The sequence below is a fragment of the Varroa destructor genome, unplaced genomic scaffold, assembly GCF_002443255.2.
Source record: "Varroa destructor unplaced genomic scaffold, Vdes_3.0 BEIS01000420.1, whole genome shotgun sequence".
Taxonomy (NCBI): Eukaryota; Metazoa; Arthropoda; class Arachnida; order Mesostigmata; family Varroidae; genus Varroa; species Varroa destructor.
Window position 1 is genome coordinate 1,028 of NW_019211873.1, and position 23,274 is coordinate 24,301.

The following is a 23,274-nucleotide window of genomic DNA, read 5'->3' on the forward strand; positions in this document are numbered from 1 at the left end:
CAACGTATTTGCGATAGTATGTAGTTGTGCCACAACTCTAACATCCTACCCCCGTAGGGGGTCAAGTGTGGGGGTTTATTGATCATTCGCCTGACTAGTAAGAACTCGTTAGTACTTGTCTTAGTCCGCTGTTTCGTCGGTACCCTTACGGTACAGCTGAATATCTAGTCTGCCACGTGACGCGATGCCCACGCACGCTTCTACTGCTGTTATCATGATCAGACGCCAATGAAGGAGAGTAGTAGAAGACAGTGAATGGTGCGTGTATCCAGAAAAGGAAGAAGAGGGGGTCTGCGTGGAAAAAAAACAGGAATAGGGCAATAAGAATAGAGTGTAGTGCAGAGTCCCCTATAGCCATCGTTCCAATTCGAGGTTGAGCGGAGCTGTTGTTGTGATAGGTACGTAGCCTTCACAATGCTGCTGCTGATAATCCAGTCTCTACTGTCCTAATAGAAGAAACCCGGCTGATGCCGGAGGTGGGGTGCTAGCGGGGGTGAGCGCAGAACCGTTCTATTTCTTGGCGCCTCTTCTATGGAAAAAAAAGCTGAAGGGATATGTCTTGGTATTAGCATCGATGCACAAGGTAAACAAAGCTTTCCTTCTACTATACAACCCGTAAGTGGGCTCTGCAACGGCCGCTTTTCTTATCTTCGCTGGAGGTCGCTGCCAGCTGCTATCACGGCGGAGGCTACCTCACCTTGCAGCTTCTGCTATTCCGCTAGTGACTTCGGTAATAAAGTATCACGCACAAAAGGTAAGATACCGCAACCCTAATGGAAGCAAGTTGAAAAAGCTATCCATGTTGTATAATCAATAGCGACGTCGTCGATTATGTTTTCTAGCAAGGGTTCGCAAGCAGAGATTGAATGCCTAAAAGTACTTTCGTCCCCACAATCATACTATGCTCATTGCTCGAACCTGTTTCTCCTATGCTTTCATCGAATCACTTGTATTCATGGTAAGATTGGGACATTCTTCGGTGGGTGCGCCTCTCAACGAAAAAGACCACGCCAGTCATGCTCTATCCGGCAGTCCTATTTTTTACTATCGAGAAACTGTCCATCATGAACAATTCAGATTTACCAGCATCCCCTAAGGACAACTTCAACTATTGTATTGCTTAGGGGTCTGCATTTCCTTCACGTATCTAAACTGAAACTTATTCGGATGTATTAGGGCCCCAAGTACCCGTCTATCACACCGTAATGTCGATATATATATATATATATATATATAAAACGATGGTTAATAGCGTAATGATAGTCAATTGGATTAATTGATAAATTTGGTTAAGTTATGACAGTCTCATCTATGCATAAAACGATCATTACCGGTTGATAGAAAAATAAGAAAATAAAAAAATATAAGGTTAAATTCCTAGTTTTGTCCTCAAAATTTAAAACTCAATACGATTCATGTCAACAAAATGAAGAATACAATTTAAGTAAATGAACGACACAGCACAAAGAAAAAGGTCTGACATTATCGGAGAGTTCAGTTAACACGTTTCCTAGGTTTATGTTATGCACCTAAACACATGCGACTGTCCTACGGAATTGCCCTAATGAAATGAACAACGAACAAAATTAGGTACGGAAGGGCGAACGCTTATTCACTGTATTACGTGTCTTTTGGCGCCATGTTTGATTCGATCGCACGTATTGGTTAAGCCGCACAATCTCCCAAAGATGAAGATCCCAAAAGTGTATTTGGGATCTATTTTGAAATTTTGTTTCAGGAAAAAGCTAAGCACTACCCGAACTTGTAAAGAACATTCGAGAATACCTGAACCCAATACTATAGCCAATCTATCAGTTAGCAGGTGGTTCGCTGGTTTTTAGTGTGGTAACGTCAGCATCGAAGAAAACGTGCATGCAGGTCGATCTTCTGACTAAGAAGACGCTAAAATTCTCATTGTAGTCGATCAGAACTCACTTATGAGTTTTTGCCGGAGTAGAGAAGACAGAGCAAAATTGGAATCGATCGTTCGGAAACATTTCGCAGGTGACAACTATGGGAACCGGACATCCGGCGTCCTTCAGCTAGACCCCATCCAAAGAAGGTTGTGCCGCACGTGTGGCGGGATTGCAGGGAGTGTTTTTCTATTCTACCGTTTCTTAAATAACTAGACTAATGTCTAGTTACATTTTGTAAATAGCTAGACCATATATAGAGACAATGCATTAAAAAAAGGCCTGGTTCTAACCGATAGGACATGAATGATGCCTCGCCAGGCCAACGCTCACTCTCATACGTCTTTAGAGACTCGTTAAAAATCGTACAGCTTTAAGTGGGATGATTTGCTTCAGCCATAGTCTAGACATTGCTCCTTTCTATTACCATCTTTTTCAATCTTTCGTTGTATAAAGTTTTATCTCTATATTGATTCGCCTATTACAAACCAACAAATATATGAACCACTTCAAATACGAAATTGAAAAATTGAATTTGTATGGCTATTAAAAATTAGGTTATGTCTCGCTGGAAACAACACAAACCTTCAAAAAGACATTACTGTCTGCGGAAACTCACCTTGATGTTCCTTAGTCATAACGTCTTTCCCGCATCAGCGTTTCCCGATAAAATATCCAATATATCTTTGTTAGCTCGTATAACTCGTATAATTAATTTGTTGAATCTACCGGATCAGCCAAACTAGTGAGAATGTTTCTACGTAGAGAGTACTACAATAGGACTAGATGTAGTTATATAAAGCTCTCCTTCAGAGAATAATTAAACAGATTTCACACATTGTTTCGCTACCTTTTTCAGTTACTACATCTGTACTAGTCTAGTAGCACCTAACTACTGGGTCGGCTTCCCAAAGGCGATCCTATGATATCATCAGATATTCTGGTGATGACTCGATTGTAGCATCGAATGAATAAAGCTATTAAGAATATGTCTTGTTTAGGTAGGATTACAGACACCCAACACCAAGACGTCCAACACCGTACAGATGCCGATTTCAAAAAATTACTTTGTTTACGTAAGGTTATTAAATAGCCGAGACAGTATAAATAGGTTAGCTAAATAAAATAGCGTTAAGGATGGAAATCAATTTATCATAAAATTTACACGTCATAAGTTAGGTGAGAGTTGGGAAAACGTTTTTATTTATACTCATTAGACATTAGAGGTACCTCTCTATCTGTATACCAGTATATTTTACAATATTAAACAAAAAAAAACATGGTTGATTATGAGGGAGACAGCAAAGTTGTTTGTTCTATTGAGAAAAAAATACTAACTATTACGTTATTATTGATGACATTAATTCATAATACAACAAATCTGTATCATGTACGCTAATTGCCCGAGAAAGAGCTCGACCCATTCTTGCTCTTGCTACCTTTTGTCTAAGGGTCTTTAAAAAAATGTATGTTTAATTTTTTTAAGAACAATTCAACAAATTAAGAAACATGTGTTTTTCGAGTAACGTGTTGCGCTCAAGAGTACTTGTAGGGAGACGCTCAACCTCGGCAATGGCTTCGAGTTAGTTTGTTCCTAGGTGCATATTATGCAAAACGGTCGAAAAGCCGCCAGTGAAATAAGTATAGTATAATATGGATGGTACAAAAGCGAGTGGTCGCAAGAAAGACAGCTTTTCAAAGCTCAGTGGAAAGCTTAACGTAGACTTGGCTTTAAGGTGAATCGTGCTTCCTGTCCAGGCCTAACAATGATATTGGCCTTGTTCGTAGAACCAAATCCCTCATTTACATAGCTTGCTGCGACGCCCGATATGTTACTATTTATAGCCCTAATGAACTTCACATATAGCAAAGTGGTACTGATTCAAATTAAATTAGGATTAATTAATTAAAGCAACGACTATATAGACACTGCGTGGCAAAAGATACACAAAGCTCGTCCGCCAAAGTGGGTCACGGATAATTTAAATGCCCGAACAGAAATCTCCATTGTTTTGTACGTCTTACTTGCATCGAAAATTAAAGCCTTGGAATATCCAATGACTGCGCAATCAGCAGCTACCTAGAGTATGGGTTAGAAGTTTCTACATCTAATGGAGCACGTCACTTAGATGTTTTGCGGTGCTCTTTCCAGAGATTTCTGGCCCGGCTCCTCTAAGAACTTGCAACGTGTTACGCACGCGGAGGCAGACCGTGCATGTACATGGAATCGCGTTGATGACGCTTGGCGATATCTGTCACGCAGCTGTCTGTGCTAATAATCTGAACGCGATGTTATGGGAAAAGTTTTTAGTTGGAGGGTATTTTTAAAGTGCGTTTAGGTGGACTAACTTCTTTTCGTAAACATGGAACAAATCGTGACCTCTAGACATGGAACTTGTTCCTAGCGTATCATTATTATCTGATAGTCAACTTCAAGTGCAAAATTTGTTTCCTTCGTAGCTTGACGACACCCAATACGTATTAACATCCAATGTAGATGGATAGATTTTACTGTAGTAATGCAATTATATTAAATTATCTGTACTAGTTATAGTATGTTTTCGGCAAGCCATCATATTGTCAGCAGGGTCAATATTCATTGCGAGATGTTTTGTTCTCGTTATGCTTGCAATTTCGATATACGAAGCTAACGAGCTCAGTTGAACTCGTAAAATGGTGACAAGTAACCCTATTCATTCTTTATTCAAAGAGCAATAACAAAACCATCCACTATCACCCTAAGTCTTCCAGGTCCAATTGACAACCGAGCGATTTTCTATTGCAGCGAATGTTATTGGCTCTCTCACTCGCGTCGATACCCCCCAGCGTCTCTGGAGACGTCGGACTACGAGCGCCAAGCGAACGAACGAACGAACGAACTACGCGTGTCGAAGACCCCACACAATAGAGTAAAGCGGACCCCCGGTTAACATGCCAGAGAGACTCGATTCATTTTCGACAGGGCATCTTCCCCAGCTACGGTGGCTGATATTAGCGCAGCTTCTCAATACAGCTACCAATGAATAATACGTAGCTTCTATTGAACAATACGGTGTATAGAAAATTGGCACCGAAAGAAAACGCAGATACAGGCAACATGAACTAAAGATAGAATATATATTAGAGATGTTAGATTAGGAAGAACGCTTGGAGAAACTGTTAAAAATTATACAGATGCGTAAAGATTCAGCGATTTCAAAATCGGACTAGCATTGTACGGCGATAAGCAGAGGCTAAACGGTCTTTGTAGGTTATTCAGCTATTGAAATATATATACAGACAAGTAAGAAATGACAATGCTATGCGGATATTCTTTCGGCCGACGGTTATAGATAAACTTTGTAACTGTGAAAAGAAATAAGCGTAAGATAGCTCAGCCCTTAATAATAAGCATAGGAAGGTTCAATAGGTATCTTTTAGTTTTCATAATATTTCAGTTGATGGATAGTCAACTCCTCCCAGTTATCAACCGTACTGCTCTTAGTTGTCATTTCGGTAAGGTAGCCCCTGCCATATTAACTTTTAAGCTGAAATCTCGGTGGACGATCGAGTTTCTGGGGCTGGGTGGTGTATTTATTGCAGCAAAAGCGAGCTTCTCTTCTACCAAAGAACAGTTCTGACTTTTCGATTCGTACAATATATGTATCGAATGTATATGCGCGTATCGTTAAGTGGATGGCATTTAAGTTTTTATCAATAAACACGCATGAATTCAGGGGAATGCAAGGAGCACTTCTCTACCAGTCATAAGGGACGGCACGGGGAACGGGCTCAACCGGAAGCGGATGTTGGTCTTCAACCGATGTTACGATTATGGCTGACATTTTTGAAGGCGTTCAGCTGTATACCCATTGTTGTGTTTTGTCATGCCGTCGACAGCACGTATTCTATATTGCCAGAGTCGGACATTTGACGTTGCATGCATTTAGTCGAGCACCGTCGTCAAATCACGAGCGAGTAGAAGCAATCGTACTTATAAAAACTTCATTGATAAACTTGTAGTCAGAAGCATGTGGGTTCGAAATGGTGACCCTATTGTCGATTAACAAGCGTACTATTTGAACTTGAAGCCATAATTTCTAGTATATATTTTCTATATCAAGTAACATAGTACTTTGTCTTTTGCGAGTGTCCCAACGGGCCGTTGAATACTAGCAAATTCTAGCTGAAACTGTTAAGGGAATTTAACTTTTTTCAACCAACACAATAAATAGTCTCTTACATTCACGATATAACTTCGATTGTTCCACTATTTCGGCAATTGGGGGCAAAATCTTCTTTACGTTCCGTTCACCTGCTATTGTAGTTTATCAGAGAGAGTCATCCAAGTAAGATGTCGTTTAAAACATTTTCATTAACTTATATTTTAGGAAATTTTCGCCCTGAATACCACATACACACACGCACACACCAAGGCCGCATTAGTCCATAGCCCTAAGTTTCAGCTGGGACAGGGGCTTATTTCTGCCACGTAAATGTCACATTTTGGTCTTTGAAACAGCTAGACTGGCTTATGTAAAACCGGGATACCCCAACTGAAGAACGTTTTTAAAAGGGGTATGGGGCCGTTATGATGAATGCTAGTCTAATGAGGACCTGTACGCCCGATGTCCACAGGCGAGTGCAAACATTGTTTTATCCATGAAGCAAGCATACTTGTTATAAGCTGACTGGGTCGTAAAAGCCGATGATATTTGACCCGAATCGGACAGATTTTTATTTTAGGCAAACAAATCAGGTTCTACAATTTGCTTTATTTTGAATTTTTTTAGTCTTCTCATGTAAGCTGCTAAGCAAGTGGCTCGCCTTATAATCTTTTCGACTGGGCGAAATGTCACATCGATGCTAGCTCTGTGTGAAAGAAAAAACAAATTTAAAGATAATTTGCCACTATGTCAGACATAAGAGAAAGTAGATCTGCTGTGATCACATGAATTAGATAATTCAATGACAACAAAGCTTAAGTACATAGTTCTTCCTAGCTTTATTCTTCGTAGTTTCTATTCTATAACCCAATTATTCACTAGGTTCAGCATACACTAAGCAATAAAGGATACCTTTCAGTTCAGCCCACCATTTTGTTCAAAGTATATATATTTGATCTAAACAAAATCTCTCTAAATGCGCTTGTAAAAAGCAAATTGTATTTAGTTTTTACAAAAAAACACTGACTATAAAAAAAAATCCCACCACCCACCGCTTTAAATAAGTATTGAAATTTAAATAAATAAATAATTATTTATTAAGTAGAACAATCATCGTAATTTATGCGCGATGCAACTACTTACATAAACGAGTCGGAACGTATCTCTGATAGATACTATTTCGTAGTGTTACAATAGAAATGATGTAGAATTAAATAAGATGACGATGATAATACGTCTAATATCCAAAACTATGCATCATAATACTTCAATTTAGAAGCTTCATTTCTCGTTTTTCTAACTATATATATCAATTAAATAAAATGTCAATTCAATTATACAGCAAAATAACAAGATATTATAATATCTTGTTATATCATAAGTTAATAAGGAAAATCCCACCGCCCACCACTCTAGATAAATGTATAACAAAATATATGTCAGTGAATGCGTAAAATCACAAATAAAGGATTCGAAAATAAAAAATTGCATTATATAATTACACTGGCAGCCTAATAACTTTTGATATACATATATATATATATATATATATACAACAACAATGAAAATAAAAACAAAGCAGTAAAAATAATTAAATCATACAATAATAATACGCATGGTTATGCAAGTGCTAAAGTGCTAGTCAGGCCTAAACTAAGATAAATAGTATTGTCATGGTAGGCATACAACCCACTCGAAACCATTAATATGGCCTTAATGACGTCAGATGAGTTCTGTACATTTTGGCGTCACATTTTGCTTTGCCTTGCTCTTTCTACAAATACAGACATAAACGGATTCCATACAGCCAGGCTCGGGGTCAGATGTACTAGGAAACTTGATGCGGGCATAATGATGTTACACTACATGTAAAGGCATTAGAACAACTTCTAAAAGAAAAAAATCACTGTGTAAATTATGGGTTGGTAACTTGGTTTCGGCATAACGTGCTTATGTCACGTAATAGAGCCCAGCGTGGAGGCACGGAAGCTCTTTACAAGAGAAAAATATATGATGGGTAACTAATTTTTCAGCAACGATTGCACTTGCCTGTTTTTGTAGAATTTTCGGATATAAGCTTTCGCCTTAGTGAGCCAAAAATTATTGTTATTACAATAATAGTTATAATAATAAAACTCTCTGATCACTGCTGCTTCATCAGAAAAATACACCGTATTCCTGAATCAAGCCCTTAAACGTTAATCCTGGTCTTCATGGACATCTGTTATCGTGGCAAGCAAGGAACAACTGCCATCCATCGAAGCATTTCCAGGCAATGCATTAACTCGGTACATAGATCAGAAAAAGTTATTAACGACACTTAGTTAACTTCTTCGATAACATCTGTAATTCTCTCTGAATTTGCGACGTATTTCCCATTCTAGGATTAAATAAAAGAAGAAAAAAAAAAGCTGCATCAAAGAATACTGCAAAAGAGATTAACCAGCCTAGTCAGAAAGCCAAGGAACTCAATTTTCTTTATGTTTTTTGGTGATTCACGTAGTAACATTGTATCTGGCACGCATGTCATTTCAGATATTGGTTGAAGTAAGACGGAGAATGTCAGCATGAGCTGCCTCGCGTGAATCAGCATTGCAGGCCTAACTGATAGTCACTGAATAACACGTAAATAATCTTCCTTTCAACTGTAGGACTCTAATTGCACTTTGGATTGCAGTGAGTTGGTCAAAATATTGTTCCATATGTACAACGCTAGTCAGATAGACCAGTGTCAATATGCTGCGGCAGTTCTGAATATTCATTGTATCTTTATCTATCTTATAGCTTCTTTGCTTACAAATCCGTGGAGCGTCAAAGGAATGAGAATCCCAAGTTATAGGATTAAACGGCCGTTTTACTGGTTGTATCGTGGCTGAGTACAGAAAGGCCTGATAACTTGTTGGACGACCCTAACGCTCCATTCTACAGTTGATCTGCCGTAAGTCTACACTTCGTTAGGTGTAGTTGGACGCAAATTTTATACAGCAAATAAAGCAAACCCCGTGAGTAGCCCCTTGAATTTTTGACAGTCTCTAGTCAAACCGATAACGGAACGTTGCCTAATATTAATGTAGAATTAGACAGCTTATGTACAGTAATTTGTAGAGAAAGTTTATTGAGCTCTTTACTGAGACTGATCAGGTTATGAGCGAGTTGCAACAGATATTGAAAGTCAACGCAGAGCTGCCATGCGTATTGGATGACCCCAAAAGCAAAGTACTATCCAAATTTTGTAGGACATTATCGATGCAAGTACGCAATCGCATAGATCGCAATAATATATCAATATTCTGCAGATAGAGGCGATATTTGATGCACTGTTGAAGCTGACATCAGTCTACCGAATAAATTCTGGGTAAAAATAACCCATTTGCCCGGCAACGTGTAGAAGGCACCTTCATGTAAAACGCTATCGATTCAGCAGGCCAAAAAAATAGCTTAGGAACACAAGCCTACGTGCGGGGAATGACTAATGCCAGGAAAGAAATCGATGACTTTAGAGCATCGGGTCATGTGCTTAAAACCAACTCTTATTGAATTTGAGACATATGCAAACGCTTAGAATGAAGGCTGCGAAATCTTCGAAGTGGCTTTGAAGACGCTAAAATGGCCAAAGCTTTAAGTGTCTTCATATGCGGCCTGGATAAGCTGATATGCTGTCAAACCCAGACAAGCCATTGCTCAGTAGAAGCTCTTACGATGGTAAATATTGTCGAGCAAATGAAAATAGGCCTGTCAAGCAATGACTGTTAGCAGAAAATATAACAAACCAACGTACGCTCCTTATTCGTAAGCGCGAAGTCATTTGTAGACGCTCGTAACGTAACCTCCAGAGTTTGCAAATCATGGAAAAAACGCAACACTTGCAAATAGATTCGTGGCCGCTAGCTGCAAACCTGACTCCGACTAATGTCAGGCCCATAGGATAGCCAATGATATCAAAATATGGAGCCGACTAATGCATATCTACTAATGTATACATTCAAAATTGAATCAATTAACAACAAAACCTTGTACAAAGGGTTGGGCAGAAAGCACTGATCTGATGTGTCCACTAGCCCACTGAAGTTAGCCCGATCTGTTTATAAACAGTAAGCTTAAAAACTGCATAGGAAAGAAGAATACAAAATTGCAGTTTTCGCTAGAGCAGTGTTTAACGTTGCCTTGTTACTGTCCAAGGATCTTTGCACGTTGGACATATTTCTCTTTTTGGGAAACTTACCTTCGCTCTCATAGTAAACACTTGGCTATTGTCATGGGGTCCTGTGAATATCTCGTAAGGCCTTTGCATTTCGAATTGCGCTTTTTGTAGCTACAAAGTTACAGTTATCCCATTTCGAAGTATTTAAATGTAGCGATCCAGATTCACAGTAAGTGTCTGTATAGCACGGCCGTTAGAAGAAAGAAGACTGTAAACACGCCTGGTATCAATCATGGCAATAGTAAATAACCGATAGTAATACACAATAGTAGCCACTTAGCTACGTGACGATTCGTTATTTCGTTGACATTTTCGTGTTCATCCTCTCCTACTGGCCCTTCTTCGCTGCAGTTATTTATCTAGCTTAATTTTCCTTAGGCATAATGCTTCCACAAGCTGTACTTGGCATCGAATCATTCAAGCACGACAATTTCAGTGGGTCGCCATTTGTTCGGACCAGTTTTGTTCTATGTTTTACGGCCATCATACGAAGCACTAAATTTTCAGCCAGAACAAGCATGACCGAGAGCTTCGGTGTCTCACGAGCACTCTTTTCAGTAACTTAACTCCGAAACCCATAGAAATATGACTATGTAGCATTTTGACGTAAGCTAGACGCAGCAGAAGTTTGAAAAACGTGTTCATTAGAGACAAATCTGGAACTTTTTCTTAGCGATATGTTTATCGCAGGTGTGTTCGATGTAGATAACTATAAACAAATGATTCTTAGTTTGACATACATCCTGCTTTCGCCAATCATCACTGTTTATATCCAGCGCAATTAAAAGTGCTTAATAAAATGATTGCCTATATGTTATGCAACAAACCACCTTAAGAAAAGTAGCAAGGTAGAAAATGATCACGCACCTGACTGTTTGACCTAAAGAATATATAATTGCACTCAACTGCTGAATCCATACGACTAGATATATACAAAATAAACCTGATAATTGGCTCCATACAGAAAAGGAGGCAGAACCGGGTCAGAATCTCGTGTATGGGTATAACATTGTTATATATGGGCGGGGGGTATGTTAAAGTATGTGGGTTAACTTGCTTCTAATGTTAAAAGTTTTTCCTTTTGATAAGCTAGAGCTGTTGCGCTGAACTACAACAATACCACCTTACATTTTCTTACCATATATGTTCCACACATGTGCTTATAAGATATTTATAGCAGGAACAAAAGATATTTGACAACGGATGAGCTGATAAATGAAATTTCGATTTTCCTAAACATAGAATTACCATATATAGGATGATACATGTATAGGATTCATATAAGACTTCTCAAGGGCTAGCGGAGCTTAATTGCATCGCTCGCCCGCTCATCGCAAAAATTGCACGATCAAGATTGGATCTGTATATAAAAAATGCCGGCCATTACCATGCTATCTCAATAATCACACGTTTAAGAGCATACAAAAAAAGGGTAATTACTAATACTAGTAGCCGGAAGTTACTACTGATTTCACTCTGTCAGGACTTACATTTGAGATAGCTAGCAATTGTTAAGAAAAAATGTACACACAACTTATATATAGAGGTATACTATTTTGAAAAAAAAAATTTACCGCCAACCTCTAACGTAACATCGGTGTAGGAAAAGCTATACAGCTCTTATTTATTTAATCAATAGATCTTCAAGCACGCACATGTCTATTTCAATTTACTATAAAGTACATCACTATAAATTAGTACGCTAGGGCTGGTATAAACATTTTCTGGGCAAGCCTTTTGGTCATAATCATTGGCTCAAAAATACCTAAATTAACCGAAAGCTGTTATACACCATTATATACCTATATGACTGCAGCAACGAATAAAGAGCCCTTTTAATTCCATTGTACAACATGAACATAATGTATACTATGTCATTAGGACAAAATCACACACCTTTACTCCATATAATTCCTAATTAGCTAGACACCGAAAAATATATACTTAGAACTTCGGTTCTTGATTGCCACTGCTTTAAAATACGCATATCTATTTACTGTCTTATTCTACGCAGACATCACAGTGAAACCGTGAATTTTTCTGATGTTCAGTTTTTCTGATGAAATGGTGGTATTTTAATGATCATACGACGTCAATGATGCTCACTTAAGGTATAATTAGGCCATAGGTTAAAAAAAATACATAAATAATGGCATTCGGTCTCTTGGTAGGTATTACAGACGCCAACCTTAGTTGACCTTTTCGAATTACTACCGTACAGGCAACACATAGAAATACCCTATCCAGCATCGAACTCTACCATGTTTACTAGCGGGTTGTACTAACGCTCTGTGTTAAGCAATAGAATCAGAATAACCTAGACGTCTGTATCTGAATCTGACATTTAAGGATATGATGCCTCAAATTTTGCAGCAAATGACCTGCTGTGTTTCTAATCGACTGATCTGAACCGATTTAAATAGGTCAAGTCATTTACCTGTCAAAATTGAAGGAAGGAAACCAGATAAAAACAGTATACCAAGTAACGATCATAACAGCCTGTTATAACAGTATTTGCCTTACTTTATCATAGTAGACTTAACGTCAGTTCCGACCCTTTTTCCGACACAGAGTCGAGTGGTTTGTCCACGCGTCTCTGGGTCTGAACCGTCCCACTGCAAAAGCGTGTTCGAATCGTGTAGGCTTTATTTTATTTTGATTTGTCCCAAAATATTAACGATTGTGGCAATGGCCAACATACTGCGTGGGGTATCAAACAATTCAATTAGTTAACCGACTAGTTCAAAAAGTCAGCTCTTAATTTACACGACAATATACGCTCTGGCGATTGCTTCTCAAGATTTGGTATTGCTTTGGGTTACTACCGACAAAAGTTCCGCGTTTAATTTCTCTATTTATAACAGGTATCACAAACGTATGACTGCGATTTAGCCGAAAAATTCCACCAAAGTTTTGCTTCCTATATTATCGCAGTAGAAATGAACTTTTCAATAGCGATTACTAATATTAATTGCACCGTATTTCGTTAGTAATTATTATTGAAAATTTAACTGTTTGAATGACTAATTTTTCTAGCATTTCATTATTATGGGGTTTTGTCTCTTTTTCGTGTTATTGGTACCAACGGAGTTGGACCGCTTTCGGGGCGAGCATCCAAGGAGTACGTCTTTGTTGAATCCTCAGCTTTTGTCGCTATCGTCATGGAAATAACTTTGTTTCCCTTTGAAAGGAAGTGTTCTGACTTCTAGAAGCATTGTATCTATAAATTAATTGATTCATATAGGAAAGTTTCTCAACGCCTTGCCAAGTAAACCAGATACTTTGTTAGTACCGCGTTTTTTATTGTCTCCGCGTAACTGCTGCTGCATACGAAAGGAGCCTTTAGATGATGCTAGCTATGAAAGATGCGACATTAACGAGCCCTTCGGGATCCGCTACATTAGAGTCTCGTAGACACTTTGGAGAACGGATCAGTTGGCTTGAACATAAATACAATCGTTTAAAAAGCCAGTACTTTCTTGCTAACACCCCAGGAAGAATGCGGGAAGTTTCTTTGCAATTGACTTCTGGCGGTGCGAAGGAGAACAAGAGACCAAAAGACAAAAGAAAACACAAGTAATCTGTCTTCCTGTTATAGGCCACAGTTTAAAGGAAGTAGCGAGAAACATCGGCAGGGCCGTTGTATTCAGATAATCAAATAGGCCCTTTTCTTCAGATGTCCAGGCAGGATTAATCTCTAACGAACTTCGACGAGGATGGTTTGTGTGCTAATGCGAAGTGGGTAAGCAGCGCAAACCCATCTCTGTTTAAATAAACTGAGGTGACGCCAGTGCTGAGAGAAAGAGGAGTATTTAGATGTAGTGAGATATTTTTCATCGGTACACTAAAGGAACTGCGGCTGCTGTGATTTTTGTTTCATCTTCTGATTCGAATAATTTCGAACGTAACATCTGCACAACCTCTAGTGTCTCTATATATATTTCAACGTTACATATATTTTCATATTTTTTTCATTGCCACTTTCTACCATAAAGCTTATATTAAAGAAGTAAACAATGTTAGCTTAATATGACATTAGGGCGCTATAACTGCAGCCGTCAAACCACACCTGTTCGCGTTAAGTCGGTATAGAACATAAACTCTGTTCCTAAGATATAGATTGTGATAATCAACACGAACATTCAAAACTACTCAAAGGTTTACTGTTATAAAATGACCAATCGTTAGAGCAAAATCGGTCTAAATGTATATCATTTATAGATAGCACAACTCAGGGAAGATAAGCTACAGTATGAACGTACAATCACAATGAAGATTAATCAAACCGCTTCAACTGAAGCCAAAGTATATATCCTATAGAGCGAATTTTCGCTAAAAGGTCCACATATGATCATAGAATGAAATACAGTGGTCTCTTCTTGAAATGCCCACGAATTTTGCTGCGAACTATTACATCACCTGTGTATAATACATATAAATACATTTATTATTATTATTATTATATATTTTTCATTTATTACATTATTATGTTTTTTTATTATTATGTGTATATATATATATATATGCGATGTTACTGTTAATAAAAATGTTCATATACTCGTTACAAATTCTTGCCGTAGAATTCGTTCTGGAGTAAACGAAACACAGATTCAGTATAAACACACTATATTATTGAACTGAAAACGAATGAAAAATTTTCGCCAAACACTAGTACAACGATGCTGCACAAGCCACTAGAAAAATAGATGAATATATTTGCTCACTCTTAATTTCTGCATTTACGTACGGCTGTATAATAATAATAATAATAATAATACATAAACCAGGCCAGTGTTGTCAAAAACATAATATACTTCATTTGAAGACAACTATCGAACAGCGAATAAGCCGGTGTATTCTTATACTACTGTAAAAAATGCACAATAGTGCTTCGATTTATTACCATAAGGCCGAAATCTCGCTAGATTACCTAATGACGACGAAAGAAATACGGCACTCACTTCATTTGAGTGGAATATGTGGGCATAAATCAAATAAACGGTCACCTCATTGACTCAGCCGATCAATGGAACGGATATGAGAGTTCTCTCATATCATACGAACATACGCTGGGTAGTGAGGCCAGCGAAACTTGGCATAAACTCAACTATACGCTCTCATGTAGCATATGGCGCCGCGAAAAGCAGTTAACATAAATGAAGTAAGCGCAATAACGTGTGGCTTGCGTTACAGACGACGTCAATCAACTACAGCTGAAGCCATAAGGTCTTGTAGTTGCTATAAAGCAAATTATCTCTTTCACCACTTTCAAGTTAACTTACACCGATTAGCCGACATCTCGACATAACCGTTGCAAGAAATGACGCCCAGCCCAGTGGTATATTGCACGTAGAGGAATCCTGGTTATTGTTTTCTTCGAACAGAAGTTATTGTAATAGAAACCTTGATGTTAAAGGTCTCGTGATAGATTCGGCCTAGCTATTTTCTCAGATGATTTCATTTTACAACTTAACGTATCTGGACTGCGCAACTTCAGTCGGAACGGTGCTAAGGTGGCCAGCCGAAAATATCTTTTTAGGAGAGGTACAGCACTGACCGAAGTTCGGGAAATGAAAAACTTAGACGTCGATAGCTAAATTTTCTCTGTACGGCCAATAGAGAACGTTGGAAGGTCCGAACTAGCTAGGTGTTATTTTCTAAGCAAGATTATAGACATGACCATTCAAATTGCGGTGAATCATTTGCCCTAAGAAATACTAGCATAATATTCGGATTGAACTTTGCTAGCCCCTTGTTTTCATATGCACCATCTACAAACATATGTGTTGAAGTTTAGGTGATAGTAATTTTCTTAAGATCGGTATAAGAGAAGAACTGAAATTTAATTTGTCGGTAATAATTTTTCTGTGCGCAAAACAAAACGGTCTGTTGCCGTAAACATGTCTAAAGAAATTTTGGTAGAGAAGCACATACAAAACGTTCATTGTGTATTGATGGTAACTAATTCGGTGTAGAAAAATCTGCAGCTAAATGTCCCCACACTACCCTTAGTGTAGAAGTACACACGCGGATTATTAATTATTATCACTATATTTATAGAAAAATATACAATTTGACCTTCGAATAACTGCCATTTCACGCCTTTACTGAAAACTATTAGATCGCAAAGAAAAAATATCTTCATTCAGTTTACCAGAAGCGCAGGCGTTCATAGCGAATCATTGCTATGTCAGCTTCCAAGAGGAAATAGACATTATTGGAACCCATTAATAATCCCCACGAGCCCAACGCTCACTGTAAACAAGCCTATGAATGTACCTACCAACACTTGAAAAAAATACTAAATTATCATTTTATCTACTTGTGTATACCCACAATGTCCAGAGCAAACGCTCATACGTCGCATATCTTCACTTATTACCTACTAGGAATACGATCTTTATCGTAGCAGAAGAAGAATTTTCCTGTCAGTTTTTACTATAGAACATCCGGCCAAAGATAAATTGGCAACTTTTACTGTGTTTCTCTTCGCCGACAACCGCTTACACGAAAGATGTACATGTCGTTATCAACATGGAACAACTGACGTTCACTTAACTTAATCCTGATGACTGACGTTTGACAGCGGCAGAAGCGGTTGTTAACTAGAAACTCAGTAGCATGTACTGTCGTAGAATGGGTATAATAGAATGCACCCATTTATCACTAGTACATAAAAACCCCTGGCCCCAATGCGGCCAATAATCATAACAGTTAACATAACCGATGTAGGGACACATACTATAGTTGATGTAAATATCTCTGCTATTACGAAGTCGGTATTACGTCGGTGAGAGATGCTCATCTCTCTGCATGAAAACATCTGGTATTATCATCGACATAATCGCGAATAAATTCACTGTGAACTCGTAGCGCAGCTTCAGCAGGAAAATGATCGTTGTCAATGCCTCCCAACTGTGACTGAACTTCACTGCGGATTGTTGCAATTTTCGTCGCCAAAATACGATCGAAAGCTGCAGAGCTGTCACACATTCGATGAACCGCTTTTTCTGAGGATGTTACCTTGAAATAAGTATAGAAAGGCACATATAGACACTTCCCGATTATTGTCACTAGCTCCAAAACGCAGCACCACCAAAGCTGCACTATAAATTCCATCATCACTAGAAGAAAATAACGCGCACACACAGACCAATATCAAAGCACACACGTAAAGGTTCACTATGAACTACCGCCATAAAATCGGCATGTAAAAATACACACTTAGTACTTCACATATTTAGAGGAAGCACTACGAACCCAAAAGTGCATTTTGACTGCACGTTTTATCTGCAAGCCGTTTCCATACGGTATGCGCAAAAGACTGCGCCGTAATTACACAGCTCTTGAAGAATAGCTGTTACTGAAAAAAAAAAACACTATCGTAGGAAACACTTTAACGGCACAGAACCCACATTTCTACCCAGTTAGTCTAAATTTATTCACGGTTGTCGTAAATGATAATTACTTTAGACGTAAGTGGCATTTTCGTTCTTGTAAACTAATTCTTACCAATGCAGAGGTAACCTTTTTTCGATCTGTTGATGGTACGTACGATAGGGTAAGAAACACATCTCAATTGTCGACTTAAATCAATGTCGGAAGCATTATACGGAAAGCGGTTGGCAGAATACGTTCAACCACGCAATTTTTACTGCACCTGTCGATACGACCACTGGTGTTCACCTCGAAGCAGCGAACGTGCAGTATACAGATAGAAATACGCAACTTTTATAGTCAGTACATGGAACTTAGATCTAAGCTCCATGTGGAAATATAGTTGGTGCAATCATGTAGACATATGGAACACATCGTGGCCCGACGGAGACAACCTATACGGCCTGACCGTGAACTATTTTTACTGTATGCTCGATAAATGTGCAATTATCATTCATTATTTGTATAGAGTTTATAGAACAATGACTAGACTATTGAATTCTTATACATACATATAAGTATTATGAATAATAATAATATATTATTGTCAATATACGTATAATCGGCAGGAAGAGACACGTAAATTTGATTTCATTTGTGGACGTAATTAACGTACCAGAAGGACTTCACACGCGTTCGTTCTAGAATACTTGAGGTGCTGAGAAATGGTTTACGTACATCTCATACACTGATAATGGCGCAAAGGATGCAGTTGCTCTGCGAATTTCTCACACATATTCGAGCAGAATCTTTACTGCTCACGGTGTAAATAAGAATGTTTACTGTAAAAGGCCATACCATTTCAACTTAACTGCTTAATAGTTACTTTTAGCACTGGATTAGTAGAGGCGATGTAACTGTGATCTGGTTATAACTAGCACGAACGTTGAGAAGTACGCAATTTTTACCCAGTGCACAATTGTTGCTACTTATTAATATTACTGCGAATTGCTACCGTAAAATTGTGCGCTATGCAAGAAGAAAAAACAAAACTCGCTACACACAACTAGCGTAAAATGTACACGTCATTATAGGATTCAATCGAAAACGCAAAATTAGCGATCCCACACCGAATAACTGGAACACTACCGGCATATCTTTATCCTTTGATAATCTGCACTAATTATTACTATAGGAATTACATTGGAAAACAGGAAACACACAATATAAAAATGCTATAATTTGTTTAGAATTACACATGGTGTGTACATAGGCAATTTTTAGTAAAAACACTGGCACAAATATTAATAATAATATTACAAATATTATTATTAATAATATTAATAATAAACCATTAACACACTCTGGCAGAAATATATTTATATATATTTAATATATATATATATACTCGTATTTATATACGAGTTTCCTTTTTAATTTAACAGTATCATTATCACTAGAACATATTTACTGAATTGTTATATACGAATATGTGATTCGAACTTTACCTGTCCCGTGCGCGTGCAAGAGCACGCAGATTTACTGAAAATAGACTTGTGCCGTATAGGCAGTACCGAAACACTCGGACTGAGCTTCCTTATAATTTTCATTGGTACATCAATTCGAAACAGAGGTGTTCTAATAGAACTATCGTTCGTAAGTCCGCACCGAGTGTTTTGACCTTGACGATACCTAACAGCTTATACGATCACTAACATGCATTGGCACGTGTTTACTAACAGCTGCTACGATGTGGCAAGTATAGAAGGAACATACGTAAATAGATAAATAGAACTCAGGGGATGGACGCGTAACTTTGGTTTTTATCCGCATAAGATTTACGCTTATTTTGATTCGATTTTGTTGTGCGCAACAGTACAGACAAACATTACACATTTGTCAACAACTTACACAGACTTACAACACAAGCCCCAAAAATGCTATCAGATATACAAGCAACATCAATAAAAAATGTCGAACACTAAGAAAAGGCTTTATTTATAGGAATATCACTACGATTCAAAAACATGGCCTCGTACAGATATTTTTCAAATTAAGTTCGATTTTTGTCTCAAGTGTGTAAATATCTCTGCGAAGTGTGTGTATATATATATAGCTTCAATCATTGTTTAACAACTATATAGTGCCACTGTCAATAGGTGATTCTTGAATTATTTTTGCCACCCACCGGCCTTGGCGGCTAGCTAACGGACTGCCATTAGCCTGTAGGGTCGGTATAAACCACCGCGCAATTTACCCTGAACGTTTTGATAACCGTTACCGGACCGACAACCTTCATTAAAGTGTTGATTAAGAACGTATACTAAAAAACCATAATTCCATTTTTTCCGATCTTCAACGGGAAGAGTGCAGCTTGTAGATCGAAAACATACAATTCATTTTTAATTATCAGCGTATGAAGACATGCATGATGTCTGCCCTATTCTATTTACGCATCATTGGCGCCATAGTCATCTCACCGCTTCATCATCATGAACTCGTAGCTTTCATTTGCTACAGAAACAAAGTACAATTTCACTGTGAACTATTAATACTTAGTCAGCATAGAACATTAGAACAACAAACCGTTCCTACCTCACAATAGAGGGAAATGTATAATTGTCATTTAAAACATCAACAATGAATCTACTGTACGTCAGGCATAAAGCTTTGTAATAGGCTCGTGATCTTAAATAGGCTATTTTTACATTATCTGTTGATTTCATCATTTTTCTCACTCCCAAAAGCTTTCACACAAACTCAAAAATTTCAAACAAACACAGCACACGTTTAGTATAAAAAAGTTCACTGCAAAATAATACCAAGCGCTCTTTACCGAATTGATCAGTACGGTTATTGCTGGAACCATTTATAACATACGAGCTTTTCTATAGCAAAAACATAGTTCCGTTTAACGCAGGTTTAGCTTCACATACTTTTCGCTCATGCAAAAATCGCAGTGATTTTATTGTAAACAATCCTTACTTACAGTATGCTAAAACAAAATTTCCACTGGGATTTTTATTAACTATAAAATGAAACGATTGTCGTTAGATTTGCAATTGTGGCTTAGTATAATTGTTCAAATCAAGAAATGCTTAATTAACGCACTTTCACGGATCTCCAGAGCACATTACCAATGGCAGATAAGCGATCGATAGAAAAATTGAATTGTTCTCCTTACTGGTTGCCAGGTGTCACCGGTAGAAAAATACGCTCTCACTTCACATTATCGGAACACGTTCGGGGTACAAAACAATTTCAGTTTACCTCTCATAGCTTAGTTTGTGAAAAAATCCAAGAGCTATTTACGTGTTGTTGGAAGACATAGGAAAATCATAGGTTGACGTCCCGCTTCTTGATAATTATTACCACTGCCAGCCAGCGCGATCCCAATGCGAATTTTTACTATATGCCGTAGTATATTAAAATCCACAATTTTTACGTTCAAAGCTAAAAATGCATACCGTCATTTTCCCAATCAAAAAATAACGCTGTATACAGTATTACGACATGCTTGTTGCGAACTGTCACTATAAAATCGGTCGGTACGTAAAAATACATGATCTGGATACAACGCAAGTCTCAGTAATCTCAGGTTAGTGCGGAACGCAGATCCGAGGTTCATGGGAACTTCTGTTATCGAAGGATTGTTACAAAATGCAACTGCTTTATGTATAGGACAAGCTACGGTTTTTAAATGTATCGTTTTAATAGAAGTTTCCACATGTTCCCTGCGAAAACTTAGCACAAGGTTCTGCTGCATTGCGCTAGTGCTATTATCAGCTCAAAATAATACACGTAATGTTTGCAAACCATTGCTAAAGGGAAGGTATGAAACATCCAAGTATCATTCAATAGCTTTCTGATAATGGTCGCCAAAATTTTACTGCGAGTGACTTGCATACAGTAGAAAAAAGCGAAATTTTTTCTCTATTTATAGATAGTACGATCATTACAGCCTCATACCTACTGACAGAGAATCACGTATAAATGAATGCATAATTAGTCAAGCTTCAACTAGGAAAAACGGTCACGAAATTAACGCACATATTCACTGAAAAATTACTAAATAATTTTACACATTACTAAATAATGTGTAAGCAATAAAAAAAAACTAACAATTCTTATCGACACAAGAACGCACGATGGCACTGGTTCTTGTAATAATAATTGTAGTGTAAACAACTACAATATTTCTTAATAACTACCGCAAACAAAAAAGTAGCATGGAAGCCAGTTGTGTGTAACTGGAATGTAACCAGTGGCATAATAATAAACATGCAGTCTCCATAAATATTACCACTAACTTATACGTAAACATTTTGATTAACAATTTATCGTTTGTTACCACTGGTCCAAACACATACAAGCCTTTCGTAGACTGTTATATATAATATAAAATGCGTACTACTAATTATCGAAGTACGCAGGATACACAGAAAAAACAACGTCCTCTTTATCTACTCGTACAGTGGCTAACGCTGACATCTACATATTACACCTATTCTCATTGTTACCATACAACATGCCCACCACTGGCTCAAATAGATCATTTCACTACAAGTTCTTATCACAACAGGCTCTACGGAAAATTTCCTTTCCAGTGAACTTCCCCTAGCAATGACCGCTAGGGCTAAAACGGTACGTGGCTTATTTGCATGCAGCAACTGGCATATAACGACACGACGAGCACATTATGAATATATATATATATATATATATATATATATTTACATTATAATCATGTAAATTGGTAGAACGAGTAAATGTACCATCGGGGTCAATGGAGAGATCCATATTAATAAAAACAAAATTACGAAAATCGCATACAGTTTTTTTGTAACTAGGACTACGCAGAAATCACACACCTTACTCGCATAGATTTCACCAACGATGCAAGCATAGTTGTCTTCATCAATTATCATTGATCGCCATGTACGATCACTCTTTTAACAACTCCATATGATCTAATAGCATTCATTCTATCCGTAGTATTACTAATACAAATGTAATCACCTCTATCGGAATCTAAAAATGCTCAATTTACACTTCATTGTGTAAACGTAAAAAACAAACAAGTCCACTGCTTAGCGTCAGCTTTAAGACCTTTCTAAACATCGTTCTGCTGGCGAGCTCTGACGCGAAAGTGCACATTTACCGAGAACTCTCGTTACCATAAGTTCTGTATAGGATCCCTGAGTAACTGCCAAGAGTACTTAATAAAATTTCTTTGACAATTTTGAATAATCGATATTTTTTTACGTTTTTTGTTGTTATGATTTTCAGGTTGTAATAAAACAGTACAATCGCCGCTCACATTTATGATAATCAGCACCACTGCAAACAACTGGTGTTGATGATTACTGAACCCTTTTAAAAAAACTGTTACTTGCCGCATAAGTGGATAGCGTTAGCGTGAGCTTTGCCTTCTTTTCCATATAGGAATTTCCACACACCGCTATGCAGTTCCATTAAAAATTCCAGTCCATAGGACACTGAGCTTTGCCACCATGTGCCAGTAGCGCAAACGCACGTATAACTCCGCAGCGAGTCGTTAGCAGCGCAAAAGTTAACAAAAACAAACTGTACATATATCATATCGGCGTGCAAAATTTCGCTGGTGACTTGAATTGCA

General features: G+C 37.8%; 1 protein-coding gene and 1 long non-coding RNA gene across 4 annotated transcripts in view; one reads left to right on the forward strand and one right to left on the reverse strand.

The window, feature by feature from the left end:
* The first annotated feature begins 669 nt into the window (after positions 1-669).
* LOC111255082 (uncharacterized) lies at positions 670-5,251 on the forward strand. The gene is made up of 2 exons (XR_002675344.2): positions 670-754; positions 4,699-5,251. It is a non-coding gene; the product is annotated as an uncharacterized LOC111255082 (long non-coding RNA).
* Positions 5,252-7,754: 2,503 nt separating this feature from the next.
* The window catches only part of LOC111255081 (uncharacterized), a 32,786-nt gene continuing 17,266 nt past the window's right edge, over positions 7,755-23,274 (reverse strand). The window contains exons 5-6 of one of the 3 annotated variants that reach the window (XR_015318139.1): positions 17,520-17,622; positions 7,755-17,282 (exon numbers count right to left, since the gene is read on the reverse strand). The gene's annotated coding sequence lies outside the window, so the exon portion shown is untranslated. Of the gene's footprint in view, positions 17,623-23,274 lie in introns of all 3 variants that reach the window. The other 2 variants (XM_086976357.1, XM_086976358.1) reach the window with 2 other exon arrangements.